Here is a 17912-nt window from a genome sequence, read left to right as displayed (position 1 = left end):
TTTGTGAGAAACATGCTTATTCATGTCACATCAGTGCCTGAGAACACTGAAAAACAACAACGCTGATATTTTATAAAAGTACAAACAGCTGGTGTGCTGAATGCCAGATGTCCTTGTGTGATGGCAATGGCTTGCTGTATTTGATGCATATGTGTGTGTCAAGTAAGAGCGTTTACTCAGACACAGAACTAGCTAAGGCCTAAATGTGAGGGCGCCTCATATTGGAAGTACATATACGAATACAAGATTCTGCCCCGTATCAAGTCTGAGTGAGCATACGATATAGTAGCTAGGGTACCGTTTCATCACAAACCAATGTATATGTTCTGGGCAACAGCATTTATAAAATATGCCTATTGTATTATAACATACAGACGGATTCTTGGAAATGTGTGTGTGAAAGATGCATGTCACATTTTTGCGTCATTGCTTTTATTACAGCAGTAGCCCTTACAGGTGCATTATGAGGCACTTGTCTGTTGATGTTGGGAGGACTGTGAACATGAGAAATCAATCCATCTCTCATACTATCCAGTATAATTTATGATGTTGAGTGACTGAACAAAGCAGCATCTGCAGGGATTAATGAGGTTTTTCTGATTCTGCACAATATGCGATTATATGCGAATTCTGAATACAAGTTTGATAGAGCAGCATCTAATGAGCGTTTCTAAGAGACAGCAGGGACAGATATTGTCTGTTGTTTGTTTGCCTGAACATGGACTAAATAAACCTGCCACGGGTGTGTGTGTCTGGGTCCACGTAGCCACTCCGACACACCCCAGCTGACACATGACCGCACCAGGGGGCTGCTGCTATGACAGATGGCGGTTGTCAGCATTCCTCGTTACTTAGTGGTCTCTATGAATGTGACCTGGATGACATGTAAATATACAGTGTAATCTGTATTCTGGCTGTAAAACAAGTTCCCCTTGTGAGAGTTGAAATCACAATCTTCAGATTATGAGACTGACTCGCTGCCTACTGCACTAACGAGGCTCAGAAAGAGGTGAAACATGGTCTTTTTTCTTTTTCTTCTTTAAATAAAGACATCTACAGTGCTCATGCTGGCAACTGCACCAACAAACATTCTTAATTTAAATCAAATGAATGTGTTCTATAAAAAGGCTCTAAAGGTAAAACATCACAGTAATTCTTCCTGGGACACCTTCACTACCAGTGATGGTAAGTGCTCTTGTTTCAAATGTGATGTGCACTGTACCACTGAAGCTCGTCTGTGAAGTGTAGTGCCTCTGTGTGTATGTCACAGTGATGTTAACAGAAGTCAGATAGGTCTGTTAACACATATAAAAACAACATGCTGAACAACAGCATAGATGTGAAGGTGAATATATGTCCCCTCACATGTTCCTCAGTTAAAAGTGTCATTGCATTGGCCCTTTCGAACCCGGGCCTCCCGCGTGGCAGGCGAGAATTCTACCACTGAACCACCAATGCAGTGAAAAGCTGACATCTAGTGGTGCCATCGGAGGTTGCAGCCTCCTCATTCCAAAATCAATCCCTCCTCCACATAAAGTCAAAAGTTATAAATTCGCCTCATTACATGAGCGGTTGTGTGTAATGACGCGGCTCACCAGCAGAGGGCGTGTGACGGAGCAACAAGCAGGAAACTACAGGGGAGAAGAGACACAAGCATCCACAGATCAGAACAGACACACTCAGCTCTTCTCTCTGAGACCATGATGATACCGTCACATATCACTGCACATGTTTTTGGCTGCACGTCTGGAAATGAGAGGAGACAGAACATTATCATACATGTTGCATAAGTAAAGTCACATGACATGCACCACTGTAAATAAAGGAAATCACATATTTTTAAGACACTTAGAGCATAGAGCCCAAGAAATAATATAATCTAAAGCTCACAAGACACAAGACGAAGAGAACAGAACAGAACAAATATTTTATTTATCCCAAACTGGGAAATGTTTTCTATTGCAGCAGCAATGTACAGGGTCAGTATCATCCTATCTGCTGGTAAAAGTCTTTCTCGCCGTCGGGGAATCGAACCCCGGTCTTCCGCATGACAGGCGGAGATACTATCCACTATACTAACAAGGAATGCTGACAACCACCATCTGTCATAGCAGCAGCCACCTGGTGCGGTCATGTGTCAGCTGGGGTGTGACGGAGTGGCTACGTCAGTAACTGTGGGCAGACTGCAGGTGTGTGTGCACCCAGACACACACAGGTCCCAGCTGAGAGCAGCCGGACCTTCCTGTCCTCCTGTCCATCGCTGTCCAAGGTGAACCGACACCACCAGACCACAGGGCCATTCTTTATTTAGCAGGAAAGAAGAAGATGCTCTGCAGCATTCAGGTGTTATCAAGACAGCCCCTATAAAGGAGAGGTTCTGCTTCTCAGGAGGGTCACACCCTAATACAAGACCACTTCCTGTTATGCAACAAATAGACTTTATGATTCAATGTTGAGCTAATGCCACAGCCACAGAAAGACATTTCTCCAGCTGCTAGACAGCAAGCCTTACCTAGACATGGAGGACAGTCTCCTCATGGAGGACAGTGATATGCAAAGTGTCCAGTCTTTGTTGACACAATTAGAAGAAATCTTTGTTCATATCTTTACCAATGTCAAACTAAGAAGAACATGTGCTTTGTGTTGTTCTTCCACCGACTGACATGAAAAATAAGTGGGCACACATGGCTCGTTGGTCTAGGGGTATGATTCTCGCTTAGGGTGCGAGAGGTCCCGGGTTCAAATCCTGGACGAGCCCTGATGTTTAACTTTATTCCATTGGAGACCAACTCCTTGTTGTTGACTCTTTTCAGTTCCTCTCTAACTACCACACAGCTTTACAAAGCTAACAAAGTTCTATTCAGACTCATCCCAATCCAGAGCAGTTGTTCCACAGTAACACCTGCAGGAGGACGTCATCACCCAGTATGTGACCTGCACTGTGAGCTGTAAGGTCTTATACAGACAGGTGTGTGTCTGTCCTCATCAAGTCCAATCAGTATCATCAAAGACAGCTGGACTCAGATGAAGGTGTAGAACCATCTGAAGGACGATCAGAAGAAATGGACGCACCTGAGTTCAATATATGAGAGTCACAGCAAAGGCTCTGATACTTAGGACCATGTCATATTTCACTTTGTCTTTAATACATCTGCAAACATGTCAACAACTCTGTGTGTTTCTGTCAGTATGGGGAGCTGTGTGGACATTAATGAGGAAAAATGAACTTCAATGATTTTAGCAAATGGCTGCAATATAACAAAGTGAAACATTTAAGGGGGTCTGAATACTTCCTGCACCCACTGTACACATAACAAATGGATGTGACTGAAACAACAGCTCTGTGTGTAATATAAATATACAAACTAATGTGATTTGATCAGAACATTTTAAAAGACAGTGATGATCTGTTCTTATTGTCTAAACAGGAACAGTTGAAGCACAGATTGCAGCCCCTGTATCTCAGGCTTCTCAGCTTCTCTTCAGATGTTTGGAACCGCTTGGAATCTGCTGGAACCTCTCATTTAATGACTCACATAGAACTTTTGAACTTTTGACTTTATGTGGAGGAGGGATTGATTTTGGAATGAGGAGGCTGCAACACTTCAGGAATGCTTTTAAGTGACTGACTGGCAGGACATTGATGAGATCACAGAGTGCATGACTGGATACATAAACTTGTGTGTGGACAGTGTTGTTCCAGTTAGGACAGTGAATTGTTACCCCAACAACAAGCCATGGGTGACTAAGGACATTAAAGCCATTTTAAACAGAAAAAAGAAGGCATTCAAAGCGGGCGACAGGGAGGAGGTGAGAGCTACACAGAAGGACCTGAGAATAAAAATCAGGGAGGCCAAGGAGAAGTACAGGAGGAAGCTGGAGTGGAAACTTCAGCAAAACAACACAAGAGAGGTGTGGAGTGGCATGAGGACCATCACTGGTTACAGGTGGAGCAGCAGGGGTGGAGTTAATGGCAGTGTGCAAAGGGCCAATGAGCTGTATCAGTTTTAAAGGTGACCCCGGTTCACCCTGCTAACGACTGCTGGCCCCGCTGGCTGAGAAGCTGACAGCGATGCAGGTGGATGCCCCACTGGTGTCCTGGATGGTGGACTATCTGACTGGCAGACCACAGTGTGTACGCCTACAGAGCTGTATGTCTGACAGACTGATCAGCCACACCAGGGCTCCACAGGGACCTGCCACCTCCAGAAATTCTCTGATGACTCTGCAGTGGTTGGATGTATGTGGATAACTTTGTCACCTGGAGCGAGAGCAACCACATACTGCTCAATGTGACAAAGACAAAGGAACTAGTGGTGGATCTGAGGAGGACAAAGGCTCCAGTGACCCCTACCAGCATCAAAGGGGTCAGTGTGGAGGTGGTGGAGGAGTACAAATACCTGGGAATGTACTTGGACCACAAACTGGAATGGAGTAAGAACGTGGACATTGTTTACAGGAAGGGCCAGAGTCGCCTCTACTTTCTGAGGCAGCTGAGGTCCTTTAACATCTGCAGGACGATGCTGAGGATGTTTTATGAGTCTGTGGTGGCCAGTGCCATCATGTATGCTGTTGTCTGCTGGGGCAGCAGTCTGAGGGTGAGGGACATAAACAGAATCATCAGGAAGGCCGGCCATGTTGTGGGAGAGGACTCTCTGACAAAGGTGTGTCAGAGGAGGATGTTGTCCAAAATAAAGACCATACTGGACTGTCCCTCCCACCCGCTCCACACTGTGCTGACCAGCTACAGGAGCTTGTTCAGCAACAGACTCTGACTCCCACGATGCACCACTGAGAGACACAGGAAGTCATTCCTGCCTGTCTCAGTCAAACTACTGAACTCTGAACTGTAACAGTCACTCAGACACTGTACATTCATACTGATACATTCATGTCATGCTCTTTACTGTGTAAAGGTTTTTATACAATAGTAAATATGTTCTTTAGATACAACTCAGGGATTTAAATGCTGTCTAGGTATTTCAATATTTATTATATATTTCTATTTCATATTTCAATTATCTTTTCTTCTATTTGTCTGTAACAAACAAGAATTTCCCCTCGGGGATAAAAAAGTAATTTCTGATCTGATTCTGTAACCTGCGATTTCACCACTAGATGTCAGCATTGCACAGCATTGGTGGTTCAGTTCAGATTGAGAGAATGCAAAGAGTGTGCAAAGCTGTCATCAAAGCAAAAGCGGAAGGTTGGTGGTTCGATCCCAACTCCTCCCTAGTCACTGTTGTTCTTGGGCAAGACACTTCACCCTAGCCTGTGGCGCACCTTGCTAGTCATTGTATGACACTGCTTGTGCAGCAGTGTCTTACAGTGTCGTATTTCCCTCTGAAAAAAAAAATAAAAACAAAGACAAACCACTGAGTGACTTTTGACTGGTACATTTAAAATGTCCTAATGTCCTAATGTCCTAATCATATGTCCTAACCAGCAGGGGGAGCACTGATCATAAACTCTCTGTCTCACATGTTTGTCATGTGTTTTTATGGAAGATGATGCTGACTGTTGTTTTCTTGCTTCTCTCTGTAAACAGCTTGTAAACAGCAGCTTCCCTGAGGGGAAACTCAGCTAATAAATGATGCTGTAACCTCTGGGACTTGATCTGCTGGGTGGGAGTCCACTACATTATCCATCCATCCTCATCCATCCTCATCCATCCAGCTACACCCTCCCTCCTAAAATGCAGGCTGGAGGATGCAGGCATCGATCCCGCTACCTCTCGCATGCTAAGCGAGCGCTCTACCATTTGAGCTAATCCCCCTTGTACAAAGGGTCAATTGCAAGTCAATCAGGACTCACTGCACTACATGAAGTGTACTAGTGAAGTATTGGAAGCATCAGACTTTTAATCTGAGGGTCCAGGGTTCAAGTCCCTGTTTGGGCAGAACACTTTGTACTCCCTCTTGCTTGTACTCCCCTTCCCTCTCTGTTAATGTGCTTGGACAGAGCTCTGTGAACAGCCAGCCTCTTTGTGTCTTGCCCTCCTTGTGCAAGGTGTCAATGGTCGTCTTTTGGGCAACTGTCAAGTCAGCAGTTTTCCTGTGGTTGTGCAGCCTACAGAACTAGACTGAGACCATTTAAAGGCCTTTGCAGGTGTTTTGAGTTCATTATCTGGTTAGAGTGGCTCCAGGTGTCTTCAATATTGAACCTTTTCACATATTCTCATTTCCTGACCTACTGAATGTGGGTTTTCATTGGTTGTCAGTTATAACCATCAAAACTACTTGAAAGTAGAATATCATGAAAAGGTTGATTTATTTCAGTAATTAATGACTACAGCTGGACCAATGAACAGACTGTGGACTTCTCCATAGACTGATCTGTGTAGATAGGACACCAGGATTACTGTCCAAACAAAATGTTCCACTGAGATTTGAACTCAGATTGCTGGAGTCAGAGTCCAGAGTGCCTCTCAGTGTGACAGTGGAAAACACGCCCCCCTGCATTACTTGCTGCTGCTTCTTCTTCTTCTTTTAGGTATTTAGCTGGCGGTTGGACTGGACTGGACTTGACATTACTTGCTGCGCATGTACAGAACCGAACAAAACACACGCCCCGAACCAAAACACATTTAAAAATGACTCTAATTTGTATCACATATTTTGTGTGAAACCATATACCTGCCATTGCCAAGAGTCAAGGATGCAGATATGAAGGAGAGCATCAAGTTCTCTCACTATCAGATCATCAATGGGAACCTTGTCCTCCCATAAACTTAAAAAAAAACAATGTCATATATAAATACTTTTATATAAATATTTTTTAATTTCACTGCATCAAATTGTTTTTTAAATAACTTCAGACGTAATTAGACATTGAACATTTTTTTTTTCTTCTTTTGAAATATTTTTTAACATTTTAAGGCAATCACTGCAGATGACATCACGACGCATTTTGCAGACATGGGCCCCACATTTGGCACAGTGTGCCCCACATTTGGCACAGTGGCTCCACACACGTCTGCGCTGGAAGCACAAAGTGCACTGCTTGCGGCTTTTAGATGGCCCTGGCCCTTCTTTTTCTTCCTCTTCTTCTTCTTCTTTTCCTTCTTCCTTCTTCCTGAAGGACCAGGTTTTCTGGCTGTTCCATGCAGGATCGACAGCCACAAAGAGTACAAAAGCATTGAAGCAAGACATGTCCAGCATGTGATATAAAATGCACGTTGGCCCTCTCGGTGTCTTGCGCCGGCACGAGTATGTACCACACATCTGAAAAAGAAATGCTCAGATGGTTTGAATACATTTACACACAACCTTCTTATTATGAAAAAGAGTCTGAAATCTTCCAATAATATGTAAAATATGGAATACAATTGAATAAATAGTATGGCTATATCAGACAATCACAATAATACATAATAATACTACATACAAATGTATTTACTTAACATGTACATAAGTAAATAACGGGTAATAATTGATATGTTGCTTACCTGGTCCAGGTGGTCCACAGCTCCTTTGGCTTTGCTGTAGTCCAGGATGATCTGGGGCTTTAACTTACCAGACTCCTGGAATACTGGCTCCCCGTTTTTTGTACTGCGGAGGACCACATTCTTCGTACATACGACACTGCTGTCCAGTCCTGGGTGAATGCAAAGCAAGAGGACAGCACCTGTCTCTGCTTCACGGTGAGCAGCTGCTGGGGGAGCTCTGGCTTATTTTTTCGCACTGTCCCGACCAGAGCCATCTTGCCCTTTTGGAGCTCTGCAGCCAGGGGGAAAGATGTAAAAAATTGCCCGCAGTCACTGTGTAGCCCTTTTCAGTTAAGATAAGATAAGATAAGATAAAACTTTATTAATCCCGAAGGAAATTCTTAGCTGAAGGACCACCCGCTTCCCCTGGTTCCGTTCTCTGGGTGCTGATGCGGCAGACCTCTGTGTACAACTCCAATCTCCATGCATAGGAGGTCTGCACATCACTCAGCACCCAGATTTTTAACCCGTACTTGGCGGGTTTGGAGGGAATGTATTGTTTGAACGAACAGCGGCCCCTGAAAGGGACCAGCTGTTCATTAACACATACATCCCTCGCTGGGTTATACATTTTTGGGATGCAGGTGGTCCATTGGGTCCACAGATCTCGCACAGGAGCCAGCTTGTCTCTCCTGTGGCGCTCTGGCCAGGACAGTCGATCATCAAATCACATAGCGAGGTTGATGGAGGAAAACCTTTTTTGGGACATCTTGGCTGCAAAAATGACCCTCCCTGTTGTTTCATCCCAGAGGCTCTTCATGGACTCGTGTCTGGACCGGTACATGCCGCCCAGGATCAGCAGCCCCAGGAATTCACGCAGCTCCTCAAGATCCACATCTCTCCATTGTGGCACTGAATGCCTTCAATGCTTTTACTTTTGAAAGGTCCACAGCTGCGTGGTAGCGCTGCAGTGTCTCTCCGAGTCTTTCTTCGTGTCTTTGCTTCTTTTTAACGTCCCGGGCAGGAGCAGGTGAGTGATCGCAGTTCCGCCGACGTCACAGGTTGAGGGAAAAAAGGGCAATCGGGCAGTTCAACACAAATTTTAGAATTCAAACTTAAATGTTTCTAATCCATCACCAGAACACTGGGAAACACATTTACTACCCTTTGTGTCATCAGGGACAAAAATGTCCGCTTCTAAAAACTGCTCTAAAAACTGAACAGATTCATATTTTTCTGCATAAATATGTGGAACAACTTCAGGACTGCTCAGAACTACCAAACATGAAATCATTGGAGGAGTTTAACGCTTTAAATGCCAGGTAGCTTGCATGATGCAAATATTTCATGTAAAAATGCACAAAACAAGTTATTTTACAAGTTGGGAGGCTCAGGCATTATTTTATATCTGTCATGTCAAAGTCTATCCAAAATATTGAGTTGGAGTTATTAGTGTTTGTATTGCAGCAGTTTTAAATGGTGTTTTCCACTTAGGTCCATTAACTCCTATTATAATACTACATTTTAATATCAGAGCCATAACAACATGGAATCATGCATTTCTTAATGTAAGGGTTTCATTTGTGAGGACATGTCAAAGTTCATGATCATAAATTCAGCTTCACATTCTTCATTTCACTGCTTCTAAGACAAAAACATGTTCTGACCTGAAATCACAGTCAGTGATTCAAATGAAAGTGAAACATCATCAACATTTAAAGCACAAAGTTGAAGCTGCTGTCACTTCCACACACTCTGCTTCTACACACAGCACAGACTCACTGAGGAACCAGAACCCAACCTGAACCCAGCATGTAGAGGCTGAGTGAATGTGGTGCTGAAGGTGTGGAGGTGGATCAGTGTGTCAGAGGAGACTCTGTAGAAGGACAGAGTGCCAGCAGGACAGTCCACATACACTGCTGCTCTGTCAGAGCCAGAGGAGGAGGAGATGAGTGTTTTTTCTGTTATTGTGCCAGACAGAGTAACCACGATCAGAGCAGCTCAAACTCCAGGACTGATTGTTTGCTCCAAACCTGCAGTCATCACTGTTTCCTTTCCTTCTGATTCTTCTGTAACTCACTGATATATGAACCCCTCCTGTCCTCTGAAACTGTTGTGTGGTCCCACCACCACCTCTCCTTCAATGGACAGCATCCAAGCATTGGGCTTCATCATCTCAACTGAAATGAAGAGTTTTTTTCAATTTCACATAGATGGCGGAAAGAGTCATCTATGTGAAAAAACCATCAGCTCTCACCTGTTTACAACTCTGTCCTTTCATCCCTTCCTAGCAGGTTTCACCCCCATTTAAACTCTAATGATGGGCTATCAACTAGTCCTGCACAAGTCCCTGGCATAGTTTCTGGCTATACATGTTACACTCTATACAGTGTGTTATACAGCTATAACACACTTACCGTACATTGCAGCAGCTATCCACTGATGTTAGCATTAATGTGCTAGTTAGTGTGTGTGTGTTGACAGTCTGCTATAGTCATCTGGGTGGAAAGACAGCATTTCTCATCATCTATGGAGGCTTGGGATACAGTTACAAAATAAATCTAGTCAATGCATATTCTAATCTAATCTCTAATCCAATTATTTTACACCAACTACTGACTGTTGACTACTATGACTACTGTTAGATTAGGACACCAGTATTACCATCCAAACAAAAGGTTCCACTGAGATTTGAACTCAGATCGCTGGAGTCAAAGTCCAGAGTGCTAACCATTACACCATGGAACCTGCTTCACATGGATCTTCTTCTCCTCCTCTATCCGGCGAGACTGTCCTCCATGAGGAGACTGTCCTCCATGTCTAGATAAGGCTTGTCCTGTCCTGTGATTTTTGTGACTTTTTATTCCCTGAACACCCAGCTTTGCTATCCTTGGGATAATTTTATGACATGGAGCAAATAAATTGGTCGCTCAGTGCATTGGACAACATTTTCTCACAAAGAAAGACATCACCGGGAGAACCCCTCTGCCCTGAAGGGACCCTAGAAGATGTGGAGGATCTATTCATCTATTGGACATTGGTAGTAGGCATACTTCTGAATTGCGTGGTCCTGCTGTACCGAAAAGTTGGAAAAGCCGCTGCTGGCAAATTGGCACTACCACTAAGCGTGGACACAAAACAAGACCCTGGGCTCATGGGACCTCGGATCTCAGAATTACATCAGAAGATGGACCGGATGGAAGAGCTGATCTGCAACATTTCAGCCCGCTCCGGAGAGGGCTGGAAGCGGGTGGATAACATCGGAAGACAGTCCGACCATTTGAGGATCTCAATGGAAGGAATATCTGTCAAGCTGGAAGAGATGTCGAAGGTTCTCCATGCACCTGCAAGGGACGAATGCGCACTGAGGCCGGACTGACCTATCGATCACTGATCTGGGCAAATTAATTACAGATCGAAAATTGTTGTTATGATTTTGGTTGATTTTCTGTCTGCCCCTCCCCCCCTATCCCCTCCTGAGGCCCTGAAGAATAGCCCAGCAGCTGTGCTCCTATCTGACTCCTGTGCAACTCCTATCTCCCGTCAAGGACAACTGGTGAACTGCCTGTAAACATCTTGGCAGTCTCAGTCATACTATCGCACACACTTCTCATGGAACTGACGCACATACATTCCCCTCCCTACCCCTCCCTTCCTTCTCGTCTGCCTCCGTATCTGTTGTTTTCTCCCCCCATCCTCTGTGTCCATGAAAAAATTCCATCACGTTACCACGTGTACTGTAATCAAGGGTCAATGTCATTATGTGATTATATTGTTTGTATGTACCGCAATCTGCAAATGTATTTTTGAGAGCCAAAAGGGCGCCTTGAACGGTCGCCCTGGTGCTTTTAGTGCACTCTTGCACTAGACACCACAATAGTTTTAATTTGCACATACAAATACTACCGTTTACTGCTTACTTTTGCACTTCAGCCACTTTACAGTCTGTTTACATTGTTCATGGACATTTGGATAGTTATAACATTTATGACTTGATAACCTGTACATACTTAATATTTTATATTTTATTTGTATCTATTCTCTATTCTATTTTACTGTGTCTTATATTTCAAGCTGCTCACTTAGAGACAAATAAAATTTTCTGAATCTGAATCTGAACAATATGTGAGAGCCCAGAACTGTGGGTCTTCAGAAACAACACTGACGGCTGTGTGCTGCAGAAGTTCTCTAACAACACTGCAATTGTTGGTTTCATCACTGACAACGTCGACGTAGAGTACAGAGGACTGATGCAGAACTCTGTGGACTGGTATCAGCGAAACCACCTCCTGATCAATGCAGGACTTCCTGTGCGTTTTAGAGGATACCTCCAAGAGACTTTTTTTCTCGTCTAGAGGTGATACGTATGTGTACCAATTTTCATGTCTGTAGGTCAAACGGGGACTCAGATCTCATTCCAGGGGGCGCTGCTGAGCCATGTGGCCACGCCCACATATGACGATTTGGGGGTTTTAAAAGGTGCACAGGGGCTGATGTCATGATAGAGTAAGAGGCAGGTAGGATGAACAAATCAAGAAACACAGCAGCTTTCCCTATGGTGGCGAAGGGTCAACTTCATGACGTTGCCCCGCCCACACGGTGTAACATGCATTTATGCTTGCATTTCAGAATCAGAATCAGAAATACTTTATTGATCCCAGGGGGAAATTGCTTTCATTCCAGGTGCTCCATGTATACTCAAAAAACAGGTTAGAAATATAAAAAAAGGTAAAGTAGTAAGCGTAAACTAAAAATAAAACCTAATAAATTCTAAACATTAATAAACATTCAGTTTAAATCCAGGCTCTCGCACGTTTCGTGCTCGGGCCCTAATAAAGTAAAATAAAATCTTAATCACAGCTTCCTTAATACGAGCTGAACTTCATAGCTATAGCTTCATAGCTGTAGTTTCAGCAGCCAGTTTAATACCGTTCATGTCTATATTTGATATAACAGACACGATGACCATCCTTTAATGCTTTTGTTGCTTTATTACTTGAACTTTTGTCGCTGAGCTCCGATGCTTTTTGATGAAGCATTTTAGCAACAGACTGTTGCACTGTGTCCGTCTTTATTGTGATGACAGCTCCTATTTCTTCACACTTTAGATGTTCCTAAAAGTAGAGTGTGCATCACACACTGTACAGTATTTATCAAGTATTATTGTTCCTCCAGTGCACCATTTCTTCTGTATAATTATTATTAGCAGTTATTACTGAAGATCGATGCCCCTACAAATATTCAAACTTACTGTAAATTCAGTTGTAGGCTGATTCATCACTGTCATTTCTCCATTGTTGTTGATGGATAACCAACTTTAGATATTTTTAATGAACAATAAATGCCCTGAAGCTCTGAAGTGTATTGTTTTTACACTGCACACCTGGTTTGGATCTTACAATGGTAACCTAAACATCACAGGAACTATACAAGAACAACCTCATGGAGGCTTCAGTGGTGTTTGTAATAAAACACTATCCTTCTTTTTTCACAAACAGTACAATACAGCACATGTGACTCCACAATGAGCAAAGCAGAGACCGCAGACCACGTAACACGGCGTTACTATGCTGGAAAAAACGTGTCTGCCTGTGAGCTTCTGTTATGTACTGTAGCATCCTAACTTCCATCCTTACAAACCACCTGTCCTCTGTTTAAAATGTGGACATTATTGTCCTCAAAAGACTGACTGTCCTTTCTCTTTGAGGTGAAGATGGACTGCTGAGTGTTGTCCTGTGGATGTGTCTCTTCTGTCCTGTGCTCTTTACCTGTGGGGTGGCTGTGGGTTTTTATTGACTAATAACATATCAGTTCTAGAATGATGTGTGTGTGTTTGATGTGATTTGATGTGTGTGTTTATCTGGTTTTAGGGGTCAGTGTGTGTTCATCCATACGCGGCCGCCTGTGTGTGTTGATGTAAATGTGTGTGTCCTGTCAGCCATGATCATGCTGAGACAGAATAATGCTGGAAAAAGCTCCCAGCTGTTAGACCTGAAGGTAAAGCTGCATGCTGTTGTGGTTTCTCTGAGTGTAGGATCACAAGACTTCTGCTGTTTTATGTTGTGTGTGTTGATCACGATCAGTGATCAATTCAGAAGTTAAAAGAAAAAGGCGTGGTGGCCAAGTGGTAAGGCGTTGGTCTCGTAAACCAAAGATCATGGGTTCAATTCCCATTCATGCCTTCAAAGATCTGTAGGAGGTTCCTTTTAAAGAAAGACAAAACCCATTGAGAGTAAAAACTATAGACAGAGCTTCCGTGATGTCACCCATTTGTTTCTGAAGAGCCGTTCTGAGGCTCGTGGGAGCCGCCATGTTGGAAGCATCACGTCCGCCAAAAACTCCAAATACGTACAAAGAGGGGGAGCACGAGTGGAGTTTGGGGGCGGGCCATCGTGAAAGCAGGAAACTCGCGCTGTTATACGTCAGCCTTCTGCTGCTCAAGTGGCAACTCCTATAATTATGCAGAATTTTAAGTCCGAATATAATTAAAACGAGTAAGTTATATAAAAAAAAAATCACCCCCATACAATTGACACTAGAAGAGAACCTATCATCTGAGACCAGGATTTTTTTGTACCAGGCTGTAAACATGTTCATTCCTGCTGTGAAGTCGGACATTTTAACATGGGAGTCTATGGGAAATGACTCGCTTTTGGAGCCAGCCCCCAGTGGTTGCGGCATGAATTACAAGTTTTGACACTTCCGCATGGGCTTCAAGTTTGAACCCCGAAGGTTGCCGTCTGACAACACCACACAAAACAAAGATGTGTTAAACTGTGTGATCGTTGGCTGGAAGCACTGCTTCATGAACCTGTGTTTACTGTTCATTAAGCTTAGAGAAGTTTCAGGAGTATGTTTGAGGAGTAAACTGATGCAAGTCCTCACAACAAGTGTATTTCACTGCACAAACACACACTCAGCTGATGTGTCCCAGGAAATGTCTTTTTGTCTGACGTATTAGAAGATTCTAGATTCTAGATTCAACAACTAGACAATTAACCCCTGCTGAGACCCCCACAGGGTTTCTGTGGCTGTATCTCCCTCATTCTTCATCCTATGTGGATGAAACCTTACAGTCATGCTGAACATTTGACTCTGCACAGCTGATATGCTGAAATGCTACAGACACTGCGCCACCTACTGGCCAGAGGACCTGTCTTTTGTTTAGGGGCCTTAAACAATTTCCCTCTGGGATTACTAAAGTACCTAAAATAAAAAAAAAATGTAAAAAAATTTCCCAGAATGCGTAATTTAATCCAAGTCTTCAAAATGGTGGAACAAACATTTCACACATTTCATTTCAGATCCTTTATTGTTCTGGAAAGAAAACCAAAACAAAGTCCTGACGTCCCATTACAAATATCATGGCAGCTGTTCATCCCTCTCCTGACGGTTCTCTTCCACCTCCAGCTTGTCCACACTTTCCGAGCTTTCCGAGCACATGTGACACGCGTGGTAGATAGGTCGCTAATTCCAGACAGCTATAGCGCACAGTAGTCTTTTATTCATTTACATTTCAGTTTCAGCTGCTGACACATGAAGATCAGAGGGCACACATGGCTCGTTGGTCTAGGGGTATGATTCTCGCTTAGGGTGCGAGAGGTCCCGGGTTCAAATCCCGGACGAGCCCTGATGTTTAACTGTATTCCTTGTAGTTGACTCTTTTCAGTTCCTCTCTAACTACCACACAGCTTTACAAAGCTAACAAAGTTCTATTCAGACTCATCCCAATCCAGAGCAGTTGTTCCACAGTAACACCTGCAGGAGGACGTCATCACCCAGTATGTGACCTGCACTGTGAGCTGTAAGGTCTTATACAGACAGGTGTGTGTCTGTTCTCATCAAGTCCAATCAGTATCATCAAAGACAGCTGGACTCAGATGAAGGTGTAGAACCATCTGAAGGACGATCAGAAGAAATGGACGCACCTGAGTTCAATATATGAGAGTCACAGCAAAGGCTCTGATACTTAGGACCATGTCATATTTCACTTTGTCTTTTTAATACATCTGCAAACATGTCAACAACTCTGTGTGTTTCTGTCAGTATGGGGAGCTGTGTGGACATTAATGAGGAAAAATGAACTTCAATGATTTTAGCAAATGGCTGCAATATAACAAAGTGAAACATTTAAGGGGGTCTGAATACTTCCTGCACCCACTGTACACATAACAAATGAATGTGACTGAAACAACAGCTCTGTGTGTAATATAAATATACAAACTAATGTGATTTGATCAGAACATTTTAAAAGACAGTGATGATCTGTTCTTATTGTCTAAACAGGAACAGTTGAAGCTCAGCTTGCAGCCCCTGTATCTCAGGCTTCTCAGCTTCTCTTCAGATGTTTGGACGTTTCTGCTGGAACCTCTCATTTAATGACTCACATTTAGAACTTCTGACTTTATGTGGAGGAGGGATTGATTTTGGAATGAGGAGGCTGCAGCCTGCGATTCCACCACTAGATGTAAGCATTGCACAGCATTGGTGGTTCAGTTCAGATTGAGAGAATGCAAAGAGTGTGCAAAGCTGTCATCAAAGCAAAAGCTGGCTGCTTGGAAGAATGTCAAACATCAAACATATTCTGCTTGGTTTAACACTGTTTGTTCACTGCGTCATTCCACATGTGTTCCTTCATAGCTCTGATGTCTTCCGGATGAATCTACAATGTAGAAAGTCATAAAAACAAAGACAAACCACTGAGTGACTTTTGACTGGTACATTTAAAATGTCATCATATGTCCAAACCAGCAGGGGGAGCACTGATCATAAACTCTCTGTCTCACATGTTATTGTCATGTGTTTTTTTGGACGATGATGCTGACTGTTGTTTTCTTGCTTCTTTCTGTAAACAGCTTGTAAACAGCAGCTTCCCTGAGGGGAAACTCAGCTAATAAATGATGCTGTAACCTCTGGGACCTGATCTGCTGGGTGGGAGTCCACTACATCAGTGGTCCCCAACCACCGGGCCGGGGACCGGTACCGGTCCGCGGGTCATTTGGAACCAGGCCGCACAGAAAGACTGAGCAAAACATATATTATTCATTATCTGAGTCTGAAAGCTGTTTCATTTATAAATCGATCAGATTCATCCGCCTGTGCCTTTAAGCACCTGTCCAGACGCTTGTCTCGGTCACGGGATACGGCACCCCAAAATTAAGCCCACAAGCTAGCACAAATGAATAAAAAACAAACGTCTTTGGAGAGCTTCTTCGGAAAGGGGAAAAGGCCTAACGAGGAGACAGGAGAAGAGGAGCCTACCCCTTCAAAGAAAAAGAAACCCGCATTTAAAAGACTATATCAGGAGTCCTATTTAAAATACGGATTTATTGCAACAGGTGATTCTCACACACCAAGTCCGCTCTGAGTGATGTGGCGACAGACTCGCAAATGAGGCAACGAAGCCTTCAAAACTGCGAGACCGAGCACCCTGCATTAAAAGACAAGCCATGGAAGAAAACATGAACAAGAACGACTGAAGCAATTAATGACGGCCAAAACTAAATTACGGAGTGGACTGGACATAAGAAACACACGGGTGTCATGTCTCCCATTATCCCTAGATGGGACCGCCTCATTGCTGAGAAAGCTCAAAGGCTCCCACTAATTAAGCATAAGAGTAAGTTGTCTCTTTATGCACTTTTTTTTCTGTGCCGGTCCGTGAAAGTATTGTTTTACATGATACCGGTCCGTGGTGCAAAAAAGGTTGGGGACCGCTGCACTACATCATCCATCCATCCTCATCCATCCAGCTACACCCTCCCTCATAAAACGCAGGCTGGAGGATGCGGGCATCGATCCCGCTACCTCTCGCTTGCGCTTACTGCATCGCGCTAGTCGAGCCAAAGTAAGCCCAAAGTAAGCCCACATTAGCCAATCACGTTCCTTTCCCTGGGCTTACTTTTGACCAATCACGTTCCTTTCCCTGGGCTTACTTTTGACCAACCAATCGCGTTCCTTCACTGTGGCTTACTGACCCTTCCTCGTGAAAACGGTAAGATGAAGTTTACTTCACCTTATTTAATTTACTATAAATCAGCCATTGTCTGTTCAGATACAGTCTGTATCTTAAGAAAACAAAACAGGCAGACATAGCGATATAGCGATTGGATATTATATAGCACACGTTTTCTTCTAAACCTAAGTGGCTGTTAGCTGTATACGCCAGGGATGTTCTGGGGCGACTGCATGAGGTCAAGGCCAAAATTACATCTGTCTTTGGGTCTGTGCTCAAGATTGACTCCACTAAAAAGGTATCACAGCATTTTACCTATACAGAATGTTGGCCAGATATAAATATGTTTGCGTGCATAATGAACACTCTGTTTGACCTTTTCCAAATAGGTCACAAAGAAACTCGCTGGGGCTGCTTCAGGGACAGCTGCTTGGTGCACAAATGTGGGAAATGAACACGGCCAAGTCCTTGTCTCTGTGCTCACAGCTGCCGAGGGACATGGATTGGATGCCATGGCAGCTGGCCTGATGA

The 17912-nt window shown here is 43.7% G+C and overlaps 3 non-coding genes across 3 annotated transcripts; 2 read left to right on the top strand and 1 right to left on the bottom strand.

Moving 5' to 3' along the window:
- Positions 1 to 10102: 10102 nt before the first annotated feature.
- Positions 10103 to 10174, bottom strand: trnaq-uug (transfer RNA glutamine (anticodon UUG)). Its single transcript has one exon. It is a non-coding gene; the product is annotated as a tRNA-Gln (tRNA).
- Positions 10175 to 13536: 3362 nt separating this feature from the next.
- On the top strand, positions 13537 to 13608 carry trnat-cgu (transfer RNA threonine (anticodon CGU)). The gene has a single exon. It is a non-coding gene; the product is annotated as a tRNA-Thr (tRNA).
- A 1376-nt stretch (positions 13609 to 14984) lies between these two features.
- Positions 14985 to 15056, top strand: trnap-agg (transfer RNA proline (anticodon AGG)). The gene has a single exon. It is a non-coding gene; the product is annotated as a tRNA-Pro (tRNA).
- The last annotated feature ends 2856 nt before the right edge of the window (positions 15057 to 17912 follow it).

This window comes from Parambassis ranga, unplaced genomic scaffold (genome assembly GCF_900634625.1).
Source record: "Parambassis ranga unplaced genomic scaffold, fParRan2.1 scaffold_32_arrow_ctg1, whole genome shotgun sequence".
Classification (NCBI taxonomy): Eukaryota; Metazoa; Chordata; class Actinopteri; family Ambassidae; genus Parambassis; species Parambassis ranga.
This window is presented reverse-complemented; position numbering and strand designations above follow the sequence as displayed.